This window comes from Crocodylus siamensis, chromosome 7 (genome assembly GCF_052110815.1).
Source record: "Crocodylus siamensis isolate JL-2025a chromosome 7, ASM5211081v1, whole genome shotgun sequence".
NCBI classification, from domain to species: domain Eukaryota; kingdom Metazoa; phylum Chordata; order Crocodylia; family Crocodylidae; genus Crocodylus; species Crocodylus siamensis.
The window spans coordinates 75,700,184-75,722,044 of record NC_143401.1 but is presented as its reverse complement, the minus strand read 5'-3'; the positions used below and the strand labels follow the sequence as shown (position 1 = coordinate 75,722,044).

General features: G+C 42.3%; 1 long non-coding RNA gene across 1 annotated transcript; it reads right to left on the bottom strand.

Moving 5' to 3' along the window:
* Window positions 1-1,324: 1,324 nt before the first annotated feature.
* On the bottom strand, window positions 1,325-16,103 carry LOC149859987 (uncharacterized). The gene is made up of 5 exons (XR_016443504.1): window positions 15,602-16,103; window positions 4,722-5,091; window positions 3,692-3,765; window positions 2,643-2,704; window positions 1,325-1,823 (listed from the first exon to the last, which is right to left on the bottom strand). It is a non-coding gene; the product is annotated as an uncharacterized LOC149859987 (long non-coding RNA).
* Window positions 16,104-21,861: the final 5,758 nt, after the last annotated feature.

Below are 21,861 nucleotides of genomic sequence, written 5' to 3'. Positions count from 1 at the left end.
AGCTGTAGCTCATCAGTTCCAATCTAGAGATCAAAGCAAATTAGTGGCAACATGAAAAGATTGTACTGAGGAATGGACAGGATATACTTAAAAAAAAGAAAAGAGAAGAAACAGCAAGCAAAAATCTGGGAAAAAATGGTTTTGACTGGAAAGTAAAAGTAAAAAACAAGCAAACACACACATTGGACAGCAATACTAAAAATATCTTTAGAATCAGTATCTTTAGAATTAGAAATCACAGTGGGTGACATGAGATTAAAACAAAAATTAGGAACTTCTAAAATGAGATCTGCAAATATAGGGCACTAAGCAGTTCCTCATTACTTCATCCTGATTTCTTTCTCCTAAAAATACAGCTTGTTAAAAATACAAGTTTTATCTTCATTATGACTTGGAGGTTCCTGCTTATCATCCTTCAGGCTTCTTTTTGTCATGGATTTGCCCAGGATTTTCATATTTTTGTCAGACTCATCAGTGCAATCAGTTTCAGTATTCTTCTGACCTTTTCAGGTATACATTTCATCTTTCCTGAGACCTTGTCTAAATTCGAATTTTGTTCTAGGACAACATGAGTTATTTTGCATTAAAGTTTCTAGTGTTCATAAACAAGATTTTTTTCTTGTGAATCATATGGCATTTTAACATGCATTATTGAACTTACTTTAGAAGCAAGTTTATTGAGACAAGGGATGAATTTAGCTACAAGAAAGAACATGGAAGTAACGTTGGGCATACACCAGTAAATGCATATACAACAGAGAGCTTATGACAGAGTTTATGTGCCTAGCATGAGACTTGGGAAAGCTGCATTAAAAACTTTTGGGGTTTAGCATGCATGTGGAGCGCATGCTGCACTTCTGTGTCACCCTCTAGGGCACAATCATGGAGAGTCCCACTAGGGCAATATGGACTTACCCCTTGCTTCCCTAGATCCCTATCTCTACCCCACATTTTGACCCCCATATGTGCACATATTTATAGCACTGAAAACACTAACGCATGTAACAGTTCATTTGATTTTTAGTAATTTACTGGATATTAACTTTGAACAAAATATGCACGTCCCATTTTTGTAATGCTCACAACATTTAAATTGGTGTATTAATTGTTATTTATTAACAATCATCAAAAATGTCTTGACATTCCTGGTTTTGAGTCTGCACAATTCATTAAAATCCCGACCTTTAGTGTCATAAAACCCACACAGCACTATATGAAACTCCACATGTGTGCTGTAGTAAAGTCTACACATAAAGCATACTAAGACTCCCACAGGCACTAAGATAAAATGCACACATGAAGGACTGTAAAATCTTTGCAACAGTACACATATGCATAAGGCATGTGCAGCAATAATAATTAAAAACTAAAATAAAAGCATATACATTATTCACAAATGCCCTCTCACCTCAAAGTAGGATTACAATGCATTTCTGATTCTGTGACTTTGAATAGCTGCAACATTTTCCAGGTATTCAAAACTTTCAGCATGTCTCCCCACCTTGTTCTCACAGCCAGCTGCAGAAAGGTAGTGCAGAAGATGCCTTGGAGATTTAGTGGTTCAGAGAGGTATAAGCTTTCATAGGCAGCAACCTACTTTGTAAGACTACCAGCATCTGAGGATGTAAGTTGTTGCTTACGAAAGGTCATGTGTCTCTGAACAGGTAATTTTTTAAATTGCCACCTTGCCTTACCTTCTGCCTGGTTTCAGACAAGCACAGGTCTATAGCCACCTATATTTTCACAATTCGCTGGCTCTTCCTGGAGTCTCAGGTGCCTGTGACACTTTGGTCTCTCATATTCTCTGCCTGTGGCAAACATACCTGAAAAAAGATATTTTCCTATAGAAACAGTCCCTAGGATAGCTCTCATCATTGCAGAGAGATACTTCCATTCCCTCTCTGATAACTGGACCTACTTGCCAGCACGACTTGGAAGCAACTACTTTCAATCTTAAATGGCCATGATCATAACTTTAATAAGCTCCTCCTTCTGAACATTCATTAGGCCATGGTACTAGACTGAAACTTTGGGTCTCTGTTGGGACGAGTTTCAGTATTAATTTCCTAGCTCTGGACAACAGGGAATATACTCCAGGTGAAGACCCCATATTTGCTAATCCTCTTGGCAATCTAATTGTCTGGACTCTGAAATTTTGTGCTTTTTCCAAACTGCCCAGGAACTACTGCATGCTCTCAGACTTCCACCAAAGCTGTGGACTGTCTAGCTTAGGAATATCTATTTCCTTCTTTGTAGACTACATGGCAATAAACACAAGTAACAAACTCCACACAGGAATGTCTAAATGTTCACATACTTTACTTATAGAGAAGTCACTAGAGATATACCAAGCTATAGGGGTAAAAAGAACAAAACCTTGCATGCAAAGCTTTTCTACTTCCTCCCTGCTCGGAGCACCTTTGGCTTTTGGTCAGTTCTTTCAGGGGTGCACTTCTCCTCCCACACCCTTTTCCTATATTTCAGCCAGTTTTTTGTCAGAAGCTTTCACCTTTCCTCCCCTAAGATAAGCTCTTTTTAGCTTGAGGACTTTCCATTGCTTCAACTCTAGCCCTTGCAGACAATCTAAAGAAACCTTACCTTTTTTTAATTTAGATGCTCTCTTTAGTACATGCATTTCTTACCTGAGCGAAGTCAGTGTTAATGATATTTTGATCCTCCTGTATCTGCTTCCATACAGGATTTGCTAAAGAATAATTGATTAAATATATACTGAATGTTAGAGTCATCTGAGTTATTAAAATCGGTCAAATTTATCAATTTTACAAAGACAAATTCCCCAAACTGTCACATGCAGTTCAGTGGGACACAGTAGAAGAATCCTGCATTACTATATAGAATTTTAGTCTGCCACTGTCTTAAACATCCCTATATCATCACTGACTTCCATAAGCGTATTGTTGGCTAGAGGGACAGTGGGTGTACCTACTGTAATGGTACATGCTGTATTCTGCAGCAACCTTTCTTCTCATATTTCAGAGTTGAAAAAGGCCTGTCAAAAAGGGGCTATTATGAAAGGGAATTTGAAGACATTCATAAACATCTAGACAGAAAATTGCATTTTCAATATGAGAACCTCAATAGTTAAGGCTACATTTGGGAGATCACTATGGCCCTCTTATTTTCTGCTTACGCTGTCAAAGTTTGAATTCATGTTGGGTTTTTGAGCAATTCAAACAAAGGATACTTTCATAAACATCCATTTCATAAACTACAGCATATCTAATTCTTTGGGTTCTGAAGGCTGAGCTGAATGTAGTGTTTGTAGTCTACTGAGAATTTGTCTGGAAAACATAAAACAATCTACTAGGTAAGTTACAAAGCTGTTGACATAGGGAATGAAAATGGAAATTGTGTAGTAGTCTCCTACATCTGTAGTTTTATACTATACTTTGCCTGATGTTTGCTGATTGGTGCAGTATATCTTGATGTTAGTATCCCATTTCAGAAATGTTCTGACATTATCTATTTGGCAGTTTGAAAAATAGTATAAAACTCCCAATGCATTTGAGCATACGTTTCAACACAGCAATCACAATATCCATTTTCACTGATGCAAGAGGCAGGTTAGTACCAACTTCAAGTAGTTTCATTTCTAAGACTACAGTATGTGATTCTAACATATTATATATATGGCTGTATAATGGCTAAAAAGGCTAAAACGATGAACTACCTTTATTTTTCAGTGCTCCGTGATAAGAGGTATCAGATCATTTAGGAGGAAGAAGCAAATTAATGGAGGGAGATCTGTGAATGAAATAAAGAAAAATATTGTCAATATGATTTACATGAAAAGAAACCATAAAAGTTTATTCATTTAGGAAAAAAGAAGTATGAACTGCATTTTTTCCAGATTAGTTAAGGTAATTACAAGAGACTGGTAGGTCTCCAAATTGACTAACAATGATGAATACAATAATAACAGTTGTAAAGGACAGGCAATACTGTAAATTGGTTTAATATGTCAATAGCAAAAAGTATATAGTATGAAGTGTTTTTTTAATAAATGTACAAAATACTTGAGTCCCACTGGAAGTTGCCAGTAGCTGCTAAAGCTCCATTAAATATAGATCTCCAGGCCTAGTGAATCCAATGTGAATATTTTCAGGGGCCTTTTTAAAGAAAATTTTAAAACAAAAGTTTTATTGTAGTAACAGGACTAGTTTATTTACAGATTTCACTAAAATGAAATAGTATAGTTAATGATAAAATCAAATGTTATATATTAATAAAATTATATGATTTGTGGTTATAGTTAAGTATACAATCAAATTCACATAATTTAACCAAAAGTAGAATTGATAATATATGATGATACATAAAGATAAATAAAATGAAGCAATATAAATAGTAGAAAAAAACATTAAAAATAGGGAATTGTATTTGCTTTGACCCTTTTTGCAAGTGGAGTATTCACCCACAGAGTAGAGGACAGGCTGTAAATTGTTAGAGAAGAGCCAAATTATTTTTGCTTCATTAGCATAGAACTTAAAATGTTCCACTCATGGAGAGATCCATTTGACTCTTATTTCTTCAAAGCATGAACTAGACCACAAATAGTGCATCAGGTCACCGTGCCCACTTGGTCTCGAGAATGTGCTTCCTTGTGGCCTTGGCGTGTGTGCCAGGTGTTGGCCGCTCTGCGGGTTCCAGCAATCTCTGAATGAGCCCACGGTCATCCCAGGGAAAGCCCATGGACTCACTTGCCATGACTTTGAAGATATCTTCAATGGTGGATTCCCTTTCAGTGGGCTCCCTCAGACTGGCTGCAATCCTTGATGGGTATCCGTGGGAATCCACCTCCCCTACACCCCAACCATGTGCCAGCCTCTAGGATGGCCCCTTGGTGTCAACACAGCTTGCCCTCCGATATCATCTCTTCCTGCTTCTCTCCTGGGGAGGGAGATGATGGGTTCATTTCAACCTCTGAGTTCCTGGGGCATCTTGACTTGCTCTGGCCTCCTGCTGGACCTTTGATTAAGCCTTGCTGTTGGCCATGGCTATTCGGTCACTCCTACTTCAGAGTGTGGCCTATGCCCCTGCCCTTACCTCAGGGCCTCCTGGGGCTGGTCCCTGTCAGAAAGGAAAAACAAAAGAAAAACAGCAAAAGGATTTCAATAGCAGTCCAGGGTAGGGTCCTGACCCATCCCCCCACTCATGAATACATTGTTTTACAGTCCTCATCATCCCCCGTCGTTGTCCGAGGTCCTCTTCCTTGCTGAGGACCCTTCTGGATGCTCCGGCACCCAGTCCCCCACTTCATGCCAGCGTTGTGCATCCCTGGCATGGGAAGCACCCTTGCCGTGCACCTCCTGCGGTGCTTCCCCAGTGTCTCCCCTGGTGCTGGCTTTTATTCTGGCTGGGCGGTGTCCAGGGATGATGTCACACACCCATGCCAGCTCAAGCCAGAAATAAGCGTGGCTCACAAACTGTGTAGCTGTTTTGTGTTGGTGTGACTCGTCCACCTCCTCTCCTCCTGCAACAAGTAAGTTTTCCCTGGTTTCCAGGCTTTTTTTGTAGGGGCGGGCTGCCCCTGTCCCAAGTCCCACCGCAGGAGGGGTCTCCCAGTGGCTGTCCCCCTGGGACAGTCACCTAGCTCATTCTTCCTGCAAGAACATATCCTGCAAGATCATATCCACATGTTGGGTTCACCACCACCTCCCCATGATGACTACAGATCTCCTAGTTTTGTAATGGCCTCTTGTTTGTGGTTTTGTATTCCAGATAGTTTTCTAGATTATAAGAGTGCTTCATTAATTTCAAAAGAGAAGTTTTACTGTACTTCTATCCCACAGCATTCTAGTCTGGATAAAAAAAAAAAATCAGTTCCAATTAACAGTTTCACTTGAAATGTGAACAAGCATTTTCCAAGGATTTCTGGAACAGGGTAGTCAAGAAATAATTATGCCAATTTCTGCAAACAAATGAAAGATAGGCCATATCAAACACCATCAGTCTTTTATGTTTTTTTCCTAGAGAAATTGGAGCCAATCTCCACTAATATCTCTTGCATTTACACGGGTTGCTACTAGATTTCCCTAAAGGCATTAGTGAATGGCAAATAACTTCCGGCACCTTGATTATAGGAAATGTTATTTTCTCCCTTATGTCAAGCTACTTCATAAGGACTGAAAATGGTTTGTCAACTAAAATGCATTTTTTCAATTTACCCATAAATTCCACAACTTACCACATTTCAAACCACCCACTCTCCTTCCTCTCCCAGCCCAGGGATTGTTTGTGTTCCTTCTGGGCACATTCTGACTCCTCACTTAGGTTTTGTTTATAGTCAGGATGGGCCTAATCTTCCCAACTGGATACAAAGCTTAAAAAAGTTTAGGATTCTATATCTGGGGTCTGAGTCCAACCTGATACAGAGCCAGTGAACAGTTAATGTGCTCAGATTCATATTGAAACTTTTTCATTCTTTAGGAATGTTCCACTTCAGTTTTAGTTCCCCAAATTCACTTTTTTCCTTTTTGATTCTCCTTTCTTTTTGAACATGAAAAGAGATACTTAATAATTCTTTACCATAATCAGATTTTTTTAAAATGTATTATGATAGTGACACTTGGAAATTGAAAAAAGATACCCAACAAGTTATGAAGAAGTCCAATTAAAATCTACCTGCATCACTAGAAAGAAAGCATAATTCACAGTAGATAATTCCTTCTACTCAACACAGGTGAGCAGATATACTTTGTGGGCCTTATTTTCTATTGTCTTGTACCATGTATAGTCATGTGTGACAGTGCCATTCTGATTTGATGATAATTGATATTCACTTTGAACAAGCATAACTAACTACTCAAATTTCAACACACTGAGGAATACCACAATTATTACAACAGAAGTTTTCTTTAATAACTTATTGAAAATTGTCTACATACTGTGGGTGGCCACATCCATGTTCCTGATAGTAACTATAGCCTTTCTACCATACAAGCCTGCAAATTTTTCTGAAACCATCTATTCCTGCTGGGTGACTGCCCTTTTGCCTTTCTCCCAGCTCTTCCACCCAGTCCTCATTTTTCACTCTCCCAGCCAGTGGACACAAATTGTATCCCACATCACCAGAAAGAAATTTCCCAGAAACACACAGGCACATGCTCTACTTCCCAGTAACCCAGGTGTACACTGGTCAGCACTTCACACCAATTAACGTATGTAGACAAATTCCCAATAATGCACTGGAAAAGTCAAAGTAAATAAGATATTCATATTATTATAAGCTATTTAAAACACAGATTAAAAATAGTTTTACATGCACACATACACAGTCACCTTCAAGACCAATTAACTCACAGATTGTGCACAAATGAAAAGCTACATATGTAATAACATTAACTATGCAGATTAACATTTGTGGAATATATCCTCATTGTTTTGAAAAGTGAAATGACACAGTTCAGAGTTTCCTACAGCTGTTTTTTTCTTTTTGATGGTTATGAACGTGAAAAACAATACTAACTTGTTTGCTCAAGTGAATGCACAAGAGGATACTTTGTGGCATTTTTCCACAATAGGATCAGAGGTACTGGGAGGGCCACAGCATATAGGGGAACTCCAAACTGGACCTTGACAAGGCAGAAGTTTCCCCAGTGCACAGGGGAGGATGGTGGTGCCTGCTTTGTCCTGCTGTAGCTGATCCTTCTCTTGGGGCAAGAAAAGGCTGGAACACCACCATGTCCAAGTTTCCTCCCTACCCAGAATTGAAAGATTTGTGCTATGGAGTATATTTGTGAGTAGCATAGCAGTTTCCCTAAACTGCAGCAAGGAAAATCTGGACATTTGCTTGGCCTTTCCATGGATACTAGGTTACTTGGGCCTCCTGTTGGAACTGGCCAACGGCAATACATAATGTATGTACACCAAGTGCATTTCCAGGGTACTCTCACTGCTACTTAACTTTGTATACAGAAGAAGTCCAGTTGAGATCAGGCTCTGCTGAACTTAACACAAGAAGAGAGAAACCTTCTACAACGAAAGTTCACCTACCAGTCAGATGGACACATGTCCCTTTTTGCTAGTGAAGACAAGTGGAGATTAGCAGCATCCTGCAGAAACACTCCACATTGGCCTCTTACTAAACTGCCAGTGCTTATTAGTTACTTCAAGCTAGGCTCTCTGTCTATCCAGCTATGTTAAGAAAGGGCTGGGGTCTTGTAAGATGTTACTAAACTTATCTTGGATTCACAGACAGAAAGGTAGCTACTTTTCACCTTTCACCCACTTCTGCCTTTCACCCTTAACTGGCAAAGCAAACTTGTCCCTTTCTCAAGCACAGGTTTTGCCAGTCATCCATACTACAATCAGCTGTATTTAGGACTCCTGCTGCAGGGCACTTCTACTGATACTGAGTAGAACAGCTCATACTTTCAGTAAGGCACACTGGAAAAGGGATAATACACCTGATATTTAGAGGTCTACTTAAATCATGGAGAAACTAAATAATTTTTGCGGGATGGTCATGGCATAAACAGCAAATTCTGCAGATATTTCTTGTATGTGCCTTGGTGCCACCCCCAGTGCTGATTGGTGGACGGGCCCCATTGGGAGGAGGAACAAAGGGGCAGCCACCATCTTCTCTGCTGCCCTTTGTGCTGCCCTGCCAGCCAGTGTCTCCCCACCACAGGCAGGCTCTGAGGCTGGGCCACAACAGCAGCAAGGACCGCTGGGGAGCCAGCATGTTATTTTTATTAATTTTTTAAAATTGACTTTGCAAACAGTCCCAGATTTCGTGGTTTCCATGAAATCCATAGAATTGCAAATTGAGTAGACCCTTAGTGATAATTCTCTTCAGGGTGACATCTACACATTCCTAAGTGGTTCAATGATGTTAAAGAGTAGCTCTTCCCTTCTCCTGACATCATATCTACTTTTGCAGTAGAACTCAAGAAACCAAGGTAGTGCAATATGTCCAATAACTGTCTTTGGGACAGAGTATGCAGAAGGTAGTGTGTTCACTGATGAGTTATTGACTCTGAAATTCCTGGTGTTATTTTTTGTGTTTGATTCTCATAAGAAAATCTGTTTGGTGTTGGTGTCTTATATTGAATTGCTGACTATCCTCTTGACCTGGGGAAAATGGCTACTTTGCACTTGATTAAATTTATGTTACATGAAAAGTGCATTATAAATAACAGTGGTAACAATTTATAACCAGAGAGAATGAAAGAATAATTTCTTGGTACAGAATACACAAGAAATTTAAAATACTGTGCAGAATGGTGGAATAAGTTTTATGCATAATTTAAATATCACTTCAGTCCTGAAAACCCACAGTGAAGAGTTAAAAAAACTGGTAGCAATTTACTTAACAAGTCAGTATGGGGAAAGACATTATTTAATATGTGGTATTTAATGATGAGTTGGAAAAGAAAGAAGGTGGACAATTAAACGTAGATAGTAGGAAGATAATGTCTAATAATGTGAAAGTCAAAATATGATTTTTTATCTCGTAACAAATTCTGATATTTAAAACTGTTTTTGTCCAAAGACAAAATCTTGAAATATCAAATCTGTTTGTGGATTGAAATATTCCAACAAATTCCAATTCTGCAATGATGGAATTCTTTGACAACTTTAAACATTTTAATATTTCCTAATCAAAATGTTTCACTTTGAGCAGATTCAGTATTAAACTGCATTTTCTTTTAGTTTTGCATTATCTCACTATAGCTGTAGCTCTTAAGCCTGATGTCTCTATCCTTTCCTACAGGCCTCAATCTACCAGAATAAACCCACTGTCATAATATTGACCCACTGCCATGATGCTCCATTCTGTTTCATTAGAGTGAAATCAAAACTGCAACAGCCATGGAATAATGCAGCATAATAGAGAAATGCAGTTTAAGATTTGAACTGACTCAGATAAAAATACTCGGGGTGAATTCAACACACCAATGTAGATTTCAATTTGAGTCAATCTGACCCCAAAGAAAATCAAAATATTTCAGCCAAATTGAAAATTTCCTTTGGAAAATTTTGACTTTGCAGAAAGTATATTTTCTGTTGAAAAATTAGTTTGATGGAAAATTCAGCTGTGACATGGACAAAAGAACCAACTTACTCTTATGTTCTTTGAAACTGTGGGTCTATATAAGGAAAAACAATTAATGTAACTCAGTGATAAGGTCGGACAAGACAGAGAAGTTAAAGTAAAAAGTAGGAGGCTTGGGTACTTGAAAAAGGGGCATGAATAATATTTTGATACACTGCTGAGACTCATGTTTTTGACTAATGGTACAACCTCACTTGGAAATTTCCACTCAGTTTTGATTATCTTGCTTCAAAGAAAGACAGAGTGCAAATTGAAAAGTTCAAATGAAGTGAAATGAAGATGGTTTGAATGACAGTGGTATTTACATAAAATAAGAAATTCCCAAAACTGGAAGGCAGAGGGGCTAAAGGAGACTTAAATGAGATGTTCATAATTCTGAAGGGCAGGCAGAGTGAAACCTGATCAGGGCTCTTTTTACCCTTCTTAATAATATGAGAATATGACACTCAATTAAAGGGCAGTAAATTTTGAACCAATAAAGGGAAATACTTCTTTATGCAGCAGTCAACCTGTGGATTCACCACAAGAGGTTATGAAGACAAATGCTGCTGCTTGATTTTAAGAAGGGCTGGATAATTTTATGATAATTATTAAAGTCTGTCATGATGCAAACTAAATTAATGATAAGGGTGATCAAAACGCATGGTTCAGGGAATAATCATCTCTGGGGGGTCAAAGGATTTATTTTCCCTTCCATGAAGAGCATTAGAGAAGTACATTTTAAGGAGGTCTTGCCTTCCACTAAAGTTTCAGGTACTGGTTGCTTGTGCAGAAATGATAATGAACCAGATAAGAGGTCCAATCCAGTGGCAATTTTCTTTCTTATTTAAATCTTGCACTCCGATATTTTCATAATACCACAAATTTAAACTGAAAGAGGAAAAACACTAGAAATCTCAAAAGCATAGTGTTGAAGTATGTTGCAGAATTTTTGAATAGCTGGGCCATATATGGGCATCCATTATCTTAACCTGTCAGTTAAGAATACAACACTAGTACCAAAGGCCATTTGCTGCCACTATGAGAAGTGTCCACCCACTGCACCTCAAGAACGTACAAATCCTTAAATACTTGGTCAGATATGCATTGATATTATGAATTTATACCATATGAAACAACTTTCCTTTCTAGAAGCCCATACAGATCAAGTTATGTCCCTGGAACCTAACACACAAGTTGGTAAATTGCATAGCTTGGTACAATTTGATAGGAACACAAGGCACCAGTATTCTGAGGTCTATTTGTACTGGCTTTTGATTTCTAGGTGGAATTTAAGGTCTTATAGGATGCTTGCAGATATGGAATAAAATAAACTGCACTTTAATTTAAACTTGGCGTGCTCTCACGCCAATCCCAGTACACACCTAGAAGAGGCATCACATTAATTGGACCTGGCTTGCTCAACGTCTGTGTATATTGGGTACTTTAGAGGTGCTATTTTGGCGCTTTTATGTGATAGCTGATGGAATCAGCTATTAGATAAAGGCAACAAAAAGCCTTGCTGAAGTGCCCAATCTACACAGACACTGCAGAGCTTGGTCCAACTAATGCACTGCTGCTTCTGGTAATGTGCATTTTGCTTTTTTTCCACGTCTGTCAGTACCCATATTGCCCTAAGCAGTTTACAGCCTGCCTGTTTCAGAGACCAGTTTTCTCCACATGCCATATAGCCACAACTGTGATTAGTGGAAGTGCTTATACAGGAGACCTACTCAGAGCAAGCATCAGGGCAGGAGGGGCATTTTCTGAGAGAAGCCCTGTACTTTAGAACTTACCACATTGACTTGATTAGAAGACAGGGCTAATTAAAGGGGAAAAGGAACAAAAACACACACCCCTTAGGGAAAACTTTAACAGAGTGCAAACAGAAGTGCAGCTCCTAGGCCTAACTCATGGCGATTCATAAAAAATACCATGAGTTGGACCGATCCTCCCGACCCTACAGCTGGTAGCTGTTGGATTGGGATGGTACAGTACTGGCTCTAATTTGGAGTCAATCCAGGGAGAGAGGCTGCATTTTCCCCTAGCTCTTACCCCACATCTCCTCCCCGGCTGTGCCCCCACTCTCACAGCTCTGTTCCTGTTTCTGGATGAGAGGGGAGAGAAGGCAGGGGAGGGAGGTTGTTCTGGCGTTCTCAGCCCTGCTGCAGTGTGGGGGTAGGTAGTTTGGAGTCTTCTTCCGCTCCCTCCACCCCCGCCCCGAGGTGAGGGACTCCAATTCACCTGCCTCACTCCAGCAGGGCTGAGAAAACCCCAGAAGGGACCTCCCTCCCCCATCTTCTCACAATCCCATTCAGAGACAGCAGCTTGGCTGGGCTGCTGTTGCAACTGGAGCAGACAAATTAATGAAGTTGGTTCACTTAGGAGTATCTTTATTTGAACCCTCATACAATGAGGGTTAATTTGTTGTGCCATCAGTGGGCTCTGCAGCCATGCTCTTCTGTTTGGGCACAGATTTAGAGCACTTTCGAGGGGCCTATCATGGGATGCATATAATTTCTGTCTGCACCCCAAGTGACTATTAACCGGTTACCATGGTAAATGCTATTAGAGTTCTTTCCCAGTTTCAGCCAGGGTGAACTTAATAGCTATGGCAGCTAGTGTAGCTGCTAGTCCCTACAACTCCTCTGTCCGCTTGGTAGACCTCTTAGGGAAGGGTGCTCTATCACAGAGCAAATTGAAATGGAGCTCTGCTACTTAGCCCACACTGGGAAGGGAGACTCATGCATGGATCTTCTCTGGGCCTCTACCACCTATGACAGCTTAAGTGCTGGGTGAGGACCCATGCCAGAGGTCACCAGTGCTCCCTGCTCCTGTTCTGCTAGGGGTTGCCAGTTCTCTTCAAGTAACTTAGCTACCCCAGCTCTTCTAGACCCTGCACTACACAATAGCAGGCTCAGGGATTTCAGCTCTTTTAGAAAAACTAGTGGGTAACAGGTCCCAACCTGCAGCATTTAGGTACTTGTAGCCAGAGGTACTTCTGATTTTAAGGTTTGATAACAGACCATGGCCCAAGCCCAAAAGCTGCCAGGTTTAATGCAGTCTCTCATCTGAAGCCTCCCTGCTTTCTGATATTCCAAAACTGTTTCACCAAAATAGTGATCACATGAATGAAGCTCTTTTAATCTTATTTAACTATTTATATTGGTTCTTATTCAACCTGGAGACCACTTAAGCCTTTTTTTTTTTAACTTGTTTGCAAATGGCAGCTAACAGCAGGAATTAGTTTGGATATCTTGACCTTTTGAGCTGTGGATTAATGTAGCCATGATTCTTCAACCAAAATGTAACTGCTCTCCCTCTTAAGGGGGACAGAAAACAAAACATGCCTATGGCAAATATTTTCATTCATGACTTCCTTGTTCACAACCCAGGGGAGTTAAAAGCAGACAAAGTCAGAACCAGACAAGGCCCAAAATAGAGCCAAGAAGTCTGAGAGAGACAAGGACAAAGGCGGGCAAAGTATTAGCAGGGGAGGGGACAGGAGTCAGGAATAGAAAAGCAAGGATTCAGATCAGCCTCACTAGCCAGGGAGTCCCAAGCAGGCAGCTATAGCTAAAAGGGACCAGGACACTTGTGATTACCACACTAACACTATAAGACAAGAGCCAGCTGTCAGAAGACAAGGGAGTTTAGACTAGAGTTAGGAACAAGGAGAGGTCATGAAGCAGCAAGTCTGAAAAAAGGAGTCCAGATTATAGCCATGAGATCCAAGACCTGAACTCAAGCCTGGAATAAGACGAGCAGGATCCAGAATGGGAATGAAAAATGAGGAACTATTTTCCAACAGGTGAAGAACCAGGGAACTAGAAGCTGGAAGCTCAGGCTTGACACGGACTTTTCTGTCCTGTTGTCCTTTTCTGTGCTGTGACACTGGAACTGGGCATGGGTGGGAAGGGTTTCCATAGAGACCCCAGCAGCAGCCATGCTCTGAGAGTGCAGGGTGGGTTTCCATGTGGATCGGCCCCAGCAGTGCTGTCAGGGCATGCAAACAGGGCGCAAAGCTGCTCCAGCCAGGCTCGGATCTTGCAGCGGTGACAGCGTGGTCCAGAATCACAATCTGCAGCCTGCATGCGCTGGGCAGGGGCATGCAGGCAGTGGATTGCAGCATAGTTCGGAGCCAGGGCAAAGCCGCGATCTGCTGCTTGCATGTCCCTGCCTGGGGCATGCAAGCTGCAAATTGTGGCTCTGCCCCACCTCCGAACCATGCTGTCACCACCACAAGACCCCAGCCCAGTCCTGGAGCAGCTCCCTGCCCTGCTGCGTGTCCTGCCAGGAGGGGCGGCACGACGAGGAAGTTTGGGGGGGCTATATCCACATCAAAATTCCTAGCCCCCCGCTGGTACAGGGATTGTTATGGGCTGGAAATGGGTTGGGCTTGCTTTTAAAGGCAGTGCCACTATTTTTTCTCGTAAGACTTGGCAACACTGGCACTCAGGTAGTTAGGCCCAGCTGGGGCTAACCATCCTACCTGCTGTCCTGACCTGACACATTTTTAAGTGGATTGAAAACTGATGAGCCAAAGAACAAAGAGTTGAATTAGACGGGGTTCAAAAAGTCTGCTTCTCAGAAAATAAGTGCTGGGAATTCCTTGAAGCCAAAACACAGAAGCCATCTGGTTATCTGTAACCAGATTTTAAATCTGATGCCTTTATGGTTATGATGCTCAGTCACAAGAGGGAAAGTGCTTTTTGTCTGGGTCTCCCTCATTAGTTGGTTCTTCGCTTGTCTGACAATCTCATGATTACACTCCAGAATCTCCCAACTGTATATAAAGAGCTTTAAAATGAGTTCCAATAATTTGGGGTTTTGCCTTTTTGGTAAATTTTAGTAACCCCTCTTCATGGTCTGCTCACCATGGCTTATTAACTTAACTAAGCTTCACCCTACCTTTTTCAGCATCATCAACTCTGCAACTCGCTCCATGTCTTTTCTAACACAACCTTCACTACTCAAACCACTTCCTTTAGCAATTCCCCAGTTATAGACTTCCTGAGCTTGTCTGCGTTCATCCCTGTCTTTACAACTCTGCAAATGAAAAAAACAAAGCTGGATTCTTCTTGACTGGATCCTATGAAACTCTAATGATCAAAACTGAGCCCCACCCGAACTTCCTACAGTTTCAGCCTTTAAAGTATCAGAAATCTTTGGATGTTAACTTTTAAGGAGAATTTTTTCATGTCCCAAGTCAACCTAGCCAAATCCATTCCAAATCCGTGACTCATTCAAGAACCAAATGTGGCCCTACAGCCATCAAACATCCTCCACCCCCACCCGAATCATTTGTCGGGCATCCCGCTTGCAGGCCCGAGCCCAGAAGCTTGGGGTTCGGATGCCCTCGAGTTTGTCTTGGAGCAAGCTAGGGAGCAGTCTCCCATTTCCATCAAGGTGTCGTCTAGCCCAGATCCTCCCCAACGTGGGCAGCGGGAAGCTCACTACGAAGCTGTCAGAGGGAGTCTTGTCCGCAAGCAGACAAGGCTGCGCCCCCTCCACGATGCAGTGCCGTTTTCACTGCATTACCTCGGGCAGGATCTTTTCCCTGACAGAAATCCCTGGGTATTTTCTTACAGCAGCGAGTGGCCAGATGCTGGTGGTGCTTTTGCCTGGCACTTGCACAGCCTACGGCACGGGTGCAAGTGAGGGCAGGAAGCGAACTGCATCAGTCTTCCCCGCCAATGCAATGGGAACACTGCCCTGCCAGGCCGGGGAGGATCACACCGGCTTCCCCCAGGGGCTTGGAGCCAGGCCCAGGCGGGCTTTTCTGCATCAGGAGCAACTACCCGCTCCGCCCCCGGACACCAGCGCCGAGTCCTACGTCTAGACACGGCCCCTTCTTTCCTTGCAGGGCTGTGCAGCCACCCGGGCACAGCCCCAGCCCGCTGCGCTGCATTGCGCCCAGGCAGGCCCGGCTCCAGCTCCTGCGGCGCCTGCGCGGGCTGCTCGTCAGGTCCCCGCGCAGGCGGAAGAGGGGCGGGGCTGCTGCGGTCTGCTTCCTCCCGCCGTGTGAGGCGGAGCGGGCAGCAGCGCGCCCGGTAGGTCTAAGCTCTAAGCCACGACGAGGAGGAGGAGGAGGAGGAGGAGGTGGTGGTGGGGCTGCATCACAACCCATTTCTAAACCCAGACGGCCAGTGCCCACCCTTCCGTGCTGCGTGAGGCACGGGGAGGGCCCAAGCAGCCCCTGGCAGATACGGTTCCCCTCGTTTTTTCTCCTTGAAAATAGGAGCCCCTTTTTTTTTTTCAAGTGGGTTGACTCTCCACCCTCACTCCCCCTGTTTTTTTAAAGTTTGCTTGCCACCCTTTAGTATATTATTGAAAGTCCACCCCATGCTGCCAAAGGACATTGCCTCATCTCCCTGAGGCCTACTGCACTCCTCAGTGTGCAGAGAAAGGTGCCTCTAAAACATTGGGAGCTGCAGGCTTGGGGCAATTTCACCGCCCCTGAGGCAGCTCCTCCTGCAATGGGTTGGCAAGGTTTTTGGGCAGAGTGCCCCAAAACACCCACAGCCTCTGTTTGTAAGATGGTGTGCCAGGGGCAGGCAGAGGAGGGGCCCGATGCTTGTTGTGGCAGCACAACCCTGGCCTCTTCTCTGCCATCCGCCCCAAGCAAAACGCTGTCATGTGCCATGCTTTGGCACCTGTGCCTTGTCTTACAAGATGAGAGCAGCAGTGCCGGCCCCCCTGCAGCCAAGTGTATCAGCAGACATGTGGAGCTGGATCTGCTTGGGGGAGCAGAGTCCTCTTATATAGCTCAGTTGTTTTCTGCAGTAGCAACTTGATTGTTTTTTTCCCTGAGGTGCCCTCCCAACCCCCTGCCCAGTGTATGACCAAATGGGACGACATGGCGTGAGACCTAGGCACAGGCAGCCCCTCCAGAACATACAAGCTGCCCTGTACTGGGTCAGGCCCTAGGTGCATCTTGCCTGTGGTGCAGAGGCTGAGAGTGGATGTTGTGTGGTATGTGGCAGAGGAGGGAGGGAGCAGGCAGCACTGCAGCAGATAAGTAGGAAGTAGAAATCAGCAGCAGATCAGGCAGGGAACATAGAACAGGAAGTAGAGGAGGGTGTTTAGAGTAGCCCTCAAGGGATGTTGCGTGTCTAATTTGTGGCATGCTGGCCCGCACCCCTCGAAGATCTAAAATGCTATGGAGAGACCATATTTTTAGTCTTCTTCCTTGTCATGTCTCCAGGCCATCCGTTCTATATGGTCTGCTAAAATTCTGCACAGGCAACTGCTTCTGGTGGTCTTATTGCCAAAGCTTGTGGGATGCATTGTGGTGCTACAGGGCATTTCAGGACATGATTCATGTTTGCTTTTCTTGAGAAACACATTGGCTGGCTGTGTAGAGGCCCAATGATTTAATGAGAAAGTTGTATCTGCCGAGACCCACTTTCAGTCTGTTCAGGCTCTGCCACATGTGCCATTTGTAGTGGGAGTGTGATGGTAACTCCTCACTGGGAGTTACTTGTATTCCAGATCTCTTCATTTACTGAAACTGGGTTGTAAGACAGAATAATCAAGTACAGTTCCAATGTAAGAGAGAAAGTAAGGAGAATGTAAAATAAAGATTAAGGGATATATTGCTTCTTGCTTTTGTTTTCTTTTTTAAAAAAGCTCATGGTACAATATGGCAAAATATCACAATTATGTCCAGAAGTTCTGAAAATTGGAAAAAGTAAATATAGATGAAGAAGCTACTTTGCTACTCCCACTGTTTGGGAAGTAAATAACAGTATAGCTACTGCTAATTGTTTAATTATTGATTTTTAATACTTCTATTATCCTAAAAAGTGATTATATGCAGTGCTTCAGTTTTTCAGATTTTCAAAGCAGCATATAACTAGACTTGCTTCAGTTTTATGCTTATCATCCTTTTACAAGTAATGAAATGAAGTATAATGTAAATAAGTAACTTTTTTGAGGTGGCACGAGTGCCAAAGTCGACTATTCTTGAGTGTCCATTGTCCATTAAGCAAAAACAAAAAAAAAAAGTGTGAGTGTGTGGGGGGGAATAAGAGGACTGGAAATGCTGCAGTACATCACCTGGAATCATTTATCTTAATAGCAAGGGATAGCCCCTTTGTGGAACTGATTAAGGTTTTGGCCTGCAAACCCTCGGAAATCCGCTGGAGACTGGAAATCTGCTAGGACTGACTGCAGAGAGGCTTTTTGCTTCTGAACTGTCTTTGTGGCCTTTGGTCTTCCCTTGTATAGAAATGTAACTTCAGTTGAGCTGCAATACACGCACTCCAATTGATGCATTTGTGCATTAAAATTCCATCTCGCTTATTCAGGGGGTGCTACTCAGCTGAGTAAAAATTAATTGTGATGTGGAATTTCCATGGAGGGTTGTTAAGTTGGAAGTGCTTCTGCCAGCCCTGCTTATGAATGCCAGTCCCAAGGCCTCTGGTGGAAATGGTGGAATAAGTGGGCAGAGTTGACATAAATCCACCTCTGCCTCCTGTTCTGCAGAATGAGACCTATAGGGGTTTTATGAGGTGGATATGAGACAGTTTAGGTTTGGTTCCTAGTCCTGTGTTCACTGCATGAGACTATCTTCTCAAATTCAGTTGATCAGTTTAGTAGTTAATTATTTTTCTTCTCCCTGAAAGTGTATGTTTTCTTTGTCTTTGATTTCAAAGTTTTGTTGGCATGGTGTGGTGTCCTTGGCAAGCTTCTTTGACTGTAGTAATGTGCATCCAGCAAGTCTGGACTTGTTAACATATGAAAAAAATTTCTATTCCTCCTATTGCAGGTTACTTCTATCTGTTTAGAAACAAAGAAGGCACTACAAATCTCTTCCTGACAGCATTTTGTGAGTATCTTTTATATTTATATAAGCTTTAATTTTATCTTCATGTAGTAAAATTACTATGTATTAACTAATTTCTTGATCATAGGTCAGTTAGTGTATTGGACACTTTTATTTATACAGCTAAAGCTTTTTCTAGAATTTTGCTTTTTTGGTAGGATGGAAATAATTTTTCAGCCAGAGTTCTGAGAGCCAAGTAGGTGAATTTGTGACCTTGTAAGATGGCTTCAACAGATTCCATCTGGGTTCTGATCCATGATGAGTTAATTACACCAATTACACCAGCAACTGCACACAAGCTCCATAGGAAACTATAGTTGTTACACTGCAACTTGTGTTACTGTGACTACTTTATCTCTTGATAACTCCTGTAATTAACTTGTCACCACTGTTTAATGCTTAACATATGTAGAGAATCAGTTAATGGCATCACTAAAGTGATAGTAGCCTGAAGGAGAAACTCCTGCCCTTTGGGAAGGCTAACAGGGGTTTACTTAAATGACTAATTTGGGAACTTGGGCAGAAAAAGTGTTAGGAAGTTCTTTTTGAGAACTGTGTAAGGTAGAAAGACTGTGCCAAAGAAAAATGAGATTTAACACCATTTTAAATCTGTGGGTTTAAGTGACAGAATAATTTAATGTCATTTGCAAAAAGAAGAAACAGCCTGGAAAGCTTAAAGAAGATCAGGTTTAGAAAATGGATGGTAGTTTTTGTTAGTATTGTCCCCTTACATAAGTGCAGTTAAGCATGTTGATAGAGCCAAAACAGCTGTTATCCTTAAAATTTAAACCAGTCTGTGACAGCCCCTATACCCCATCTTACTTTGGCTAAACAATACATAATTTCCCCCATATGCTACCCAAGGGACTACTGATAGAAAAGGTGACACTCTGGCCCACATGTTGGATGTTGAAACTCAGTTTGAACAGCAGTGGTTGTTCTCAATTAGTTTAGTGGCATAGGAGTTGAATCATGGTCTCATGGGAGCAAAAATACAGTTTTCCTGCACCAATCTCAAGAGTAGTGAGCCATTTGGCTTGGGATGCAGCTGTTTTCAAAACTAGTTTCAATTTTCTGCAATGGGAGGGAAAGAAATCTGTGTTCTTTATTATAGTTGTTAAGTTTGCACATTTTTGGAGAAATTTGTAGAACAATGAGCTAAATCCTAAATGTGTGAAAGCTATAAATACATGCTGTATTCATAAGCATTCAGTCTAATACTTTTAAAGATTTCCTGTGTTAGAATAATTTCCTGTTTGTAACACCAGTGTAGTCAGCAAAGTATCCAACACAGCCTGTATTGCCCATTCCCAGAAGTTGAAGGGTGAAACTGAATGTGTGTTCCACCAATAGCATAACTCGTAAAAGCAAGCACTTGTTAAATCTATTTGTTTTTATTATAGACATCGATCTGCCAGTCGCAATAATGCATTTATGGACATTTTTCTGCAAGCACAGCGGTGGTGGCAGTTTTTACTGACAAATTGAGTCATATGGACAGTAGTTCAAAATACGCTTACTTTATTGACAGATTGTGCAATTCTCTTTCACTGAGTGTTCATAAGATATCTGGATTGGTGAAGAGAATGTAACTAATGGGAAAATGTGGGACAACAATTCTGATTTTTGGATGTGTGAAATCTATAAGCTAGTGACATGCTATGGCTCCTGCAAACTTTTTAACTTTCTCTAGAAATGTTTTACTGGTACCGTATTAAGGTAAAAACTGGAATCATAAATAGAGCTTTTTACTTGTTGGTACATTGGCTTACAGCTGGGGATAGCTGAGCACATGTAAAAAAAGGAACCTGGCAGAGTGGTAAAAAAACCAAACAAACAAGGTATGTGAGAGGATTATATTTAGTCCAAGAGAACAAACCTGAAACTAAAAACAACCAAAGGAAAAACTGGCCAAAATGTTATTTTAATTTTGTAATATTAGAGCAGCACATGAAATTGATATACACATTTATTGTCCAAACACAGGCCAGGGCTTGGCTTGTGTTAATGTGCCTCAGCAAGTAAAGGAACGATTGAGTTACAGCTTTTAGAGAGAGGTCAAATTTATGCGTGTGCATTTTTTTCTAAAATATTTAAGTGTTTCATTTTAGTAGTTCAGTATAAAAGGTTTTTTGCATGATAAGTACATTCTAAAATGAAATTATATTTAAAATGACTATAATGAGAGAGTACATATTCTAAAGGCTCTGTGTAACTGTGGTAGTAAGTATAACTGTCACGGGGCGGGGACCCAGGAGCGCCCCCTACTGTGCTAAGTGGGTGTCCACTCACCCTCGTTATCTCACTTGCCACGTCTTGCTGATAAATATTATGAAAGGGAGGCTGCCTTTTACCCGCTTGAGCATAGTACCCCTTGGTGTACTCCTGCTGTTACCCTGTCTACCACTGATTCTGTGTACTCCCGCCTCAGGGCTATGCGTGGCTCCTACCACCCCTGATACCACGCCCCAAGCCTCTCAGTTGTCCCGGACATTGTTAAGTCTGTTATCTCTTCTTGGCGGCCCTCTCTGGGGCCTCTCCCTGTATGCTCACCCTCCCTCGGGCCTTCTTATTCCTGTGCGCCCTCCCTTGGGCCTATCCCGATCCAAATGCAACATCACCTTCCCTGGGGCTCTACTCGTGCCCACACTGGGGCCTTGCTCACGCAATTCCCGCCCACACTGGGGCATATGTGCCTCGCGCTTCCCGCGCTCGGGGCTCAGGTGGCCGTAGCTGTGCCTGGCCCCAGACCCGTCTTCGTGGGTCACTCACCCACACTGGGCTCCTCACCCCACATGACACTGCCCCACTGGATCGGGGTCTATGCAACCCCTAAAACGCGGCACCCTCTCTAGTGCCAGGAACCCCCACGCTACTGGGGAGCTCCCATGAGGCCTCCTCCAACCCCTACAGCCTCACCCGGTCCTCCGGTGTAACAGTAACCAAAACCATAAGCCAATCGGCCCCAACT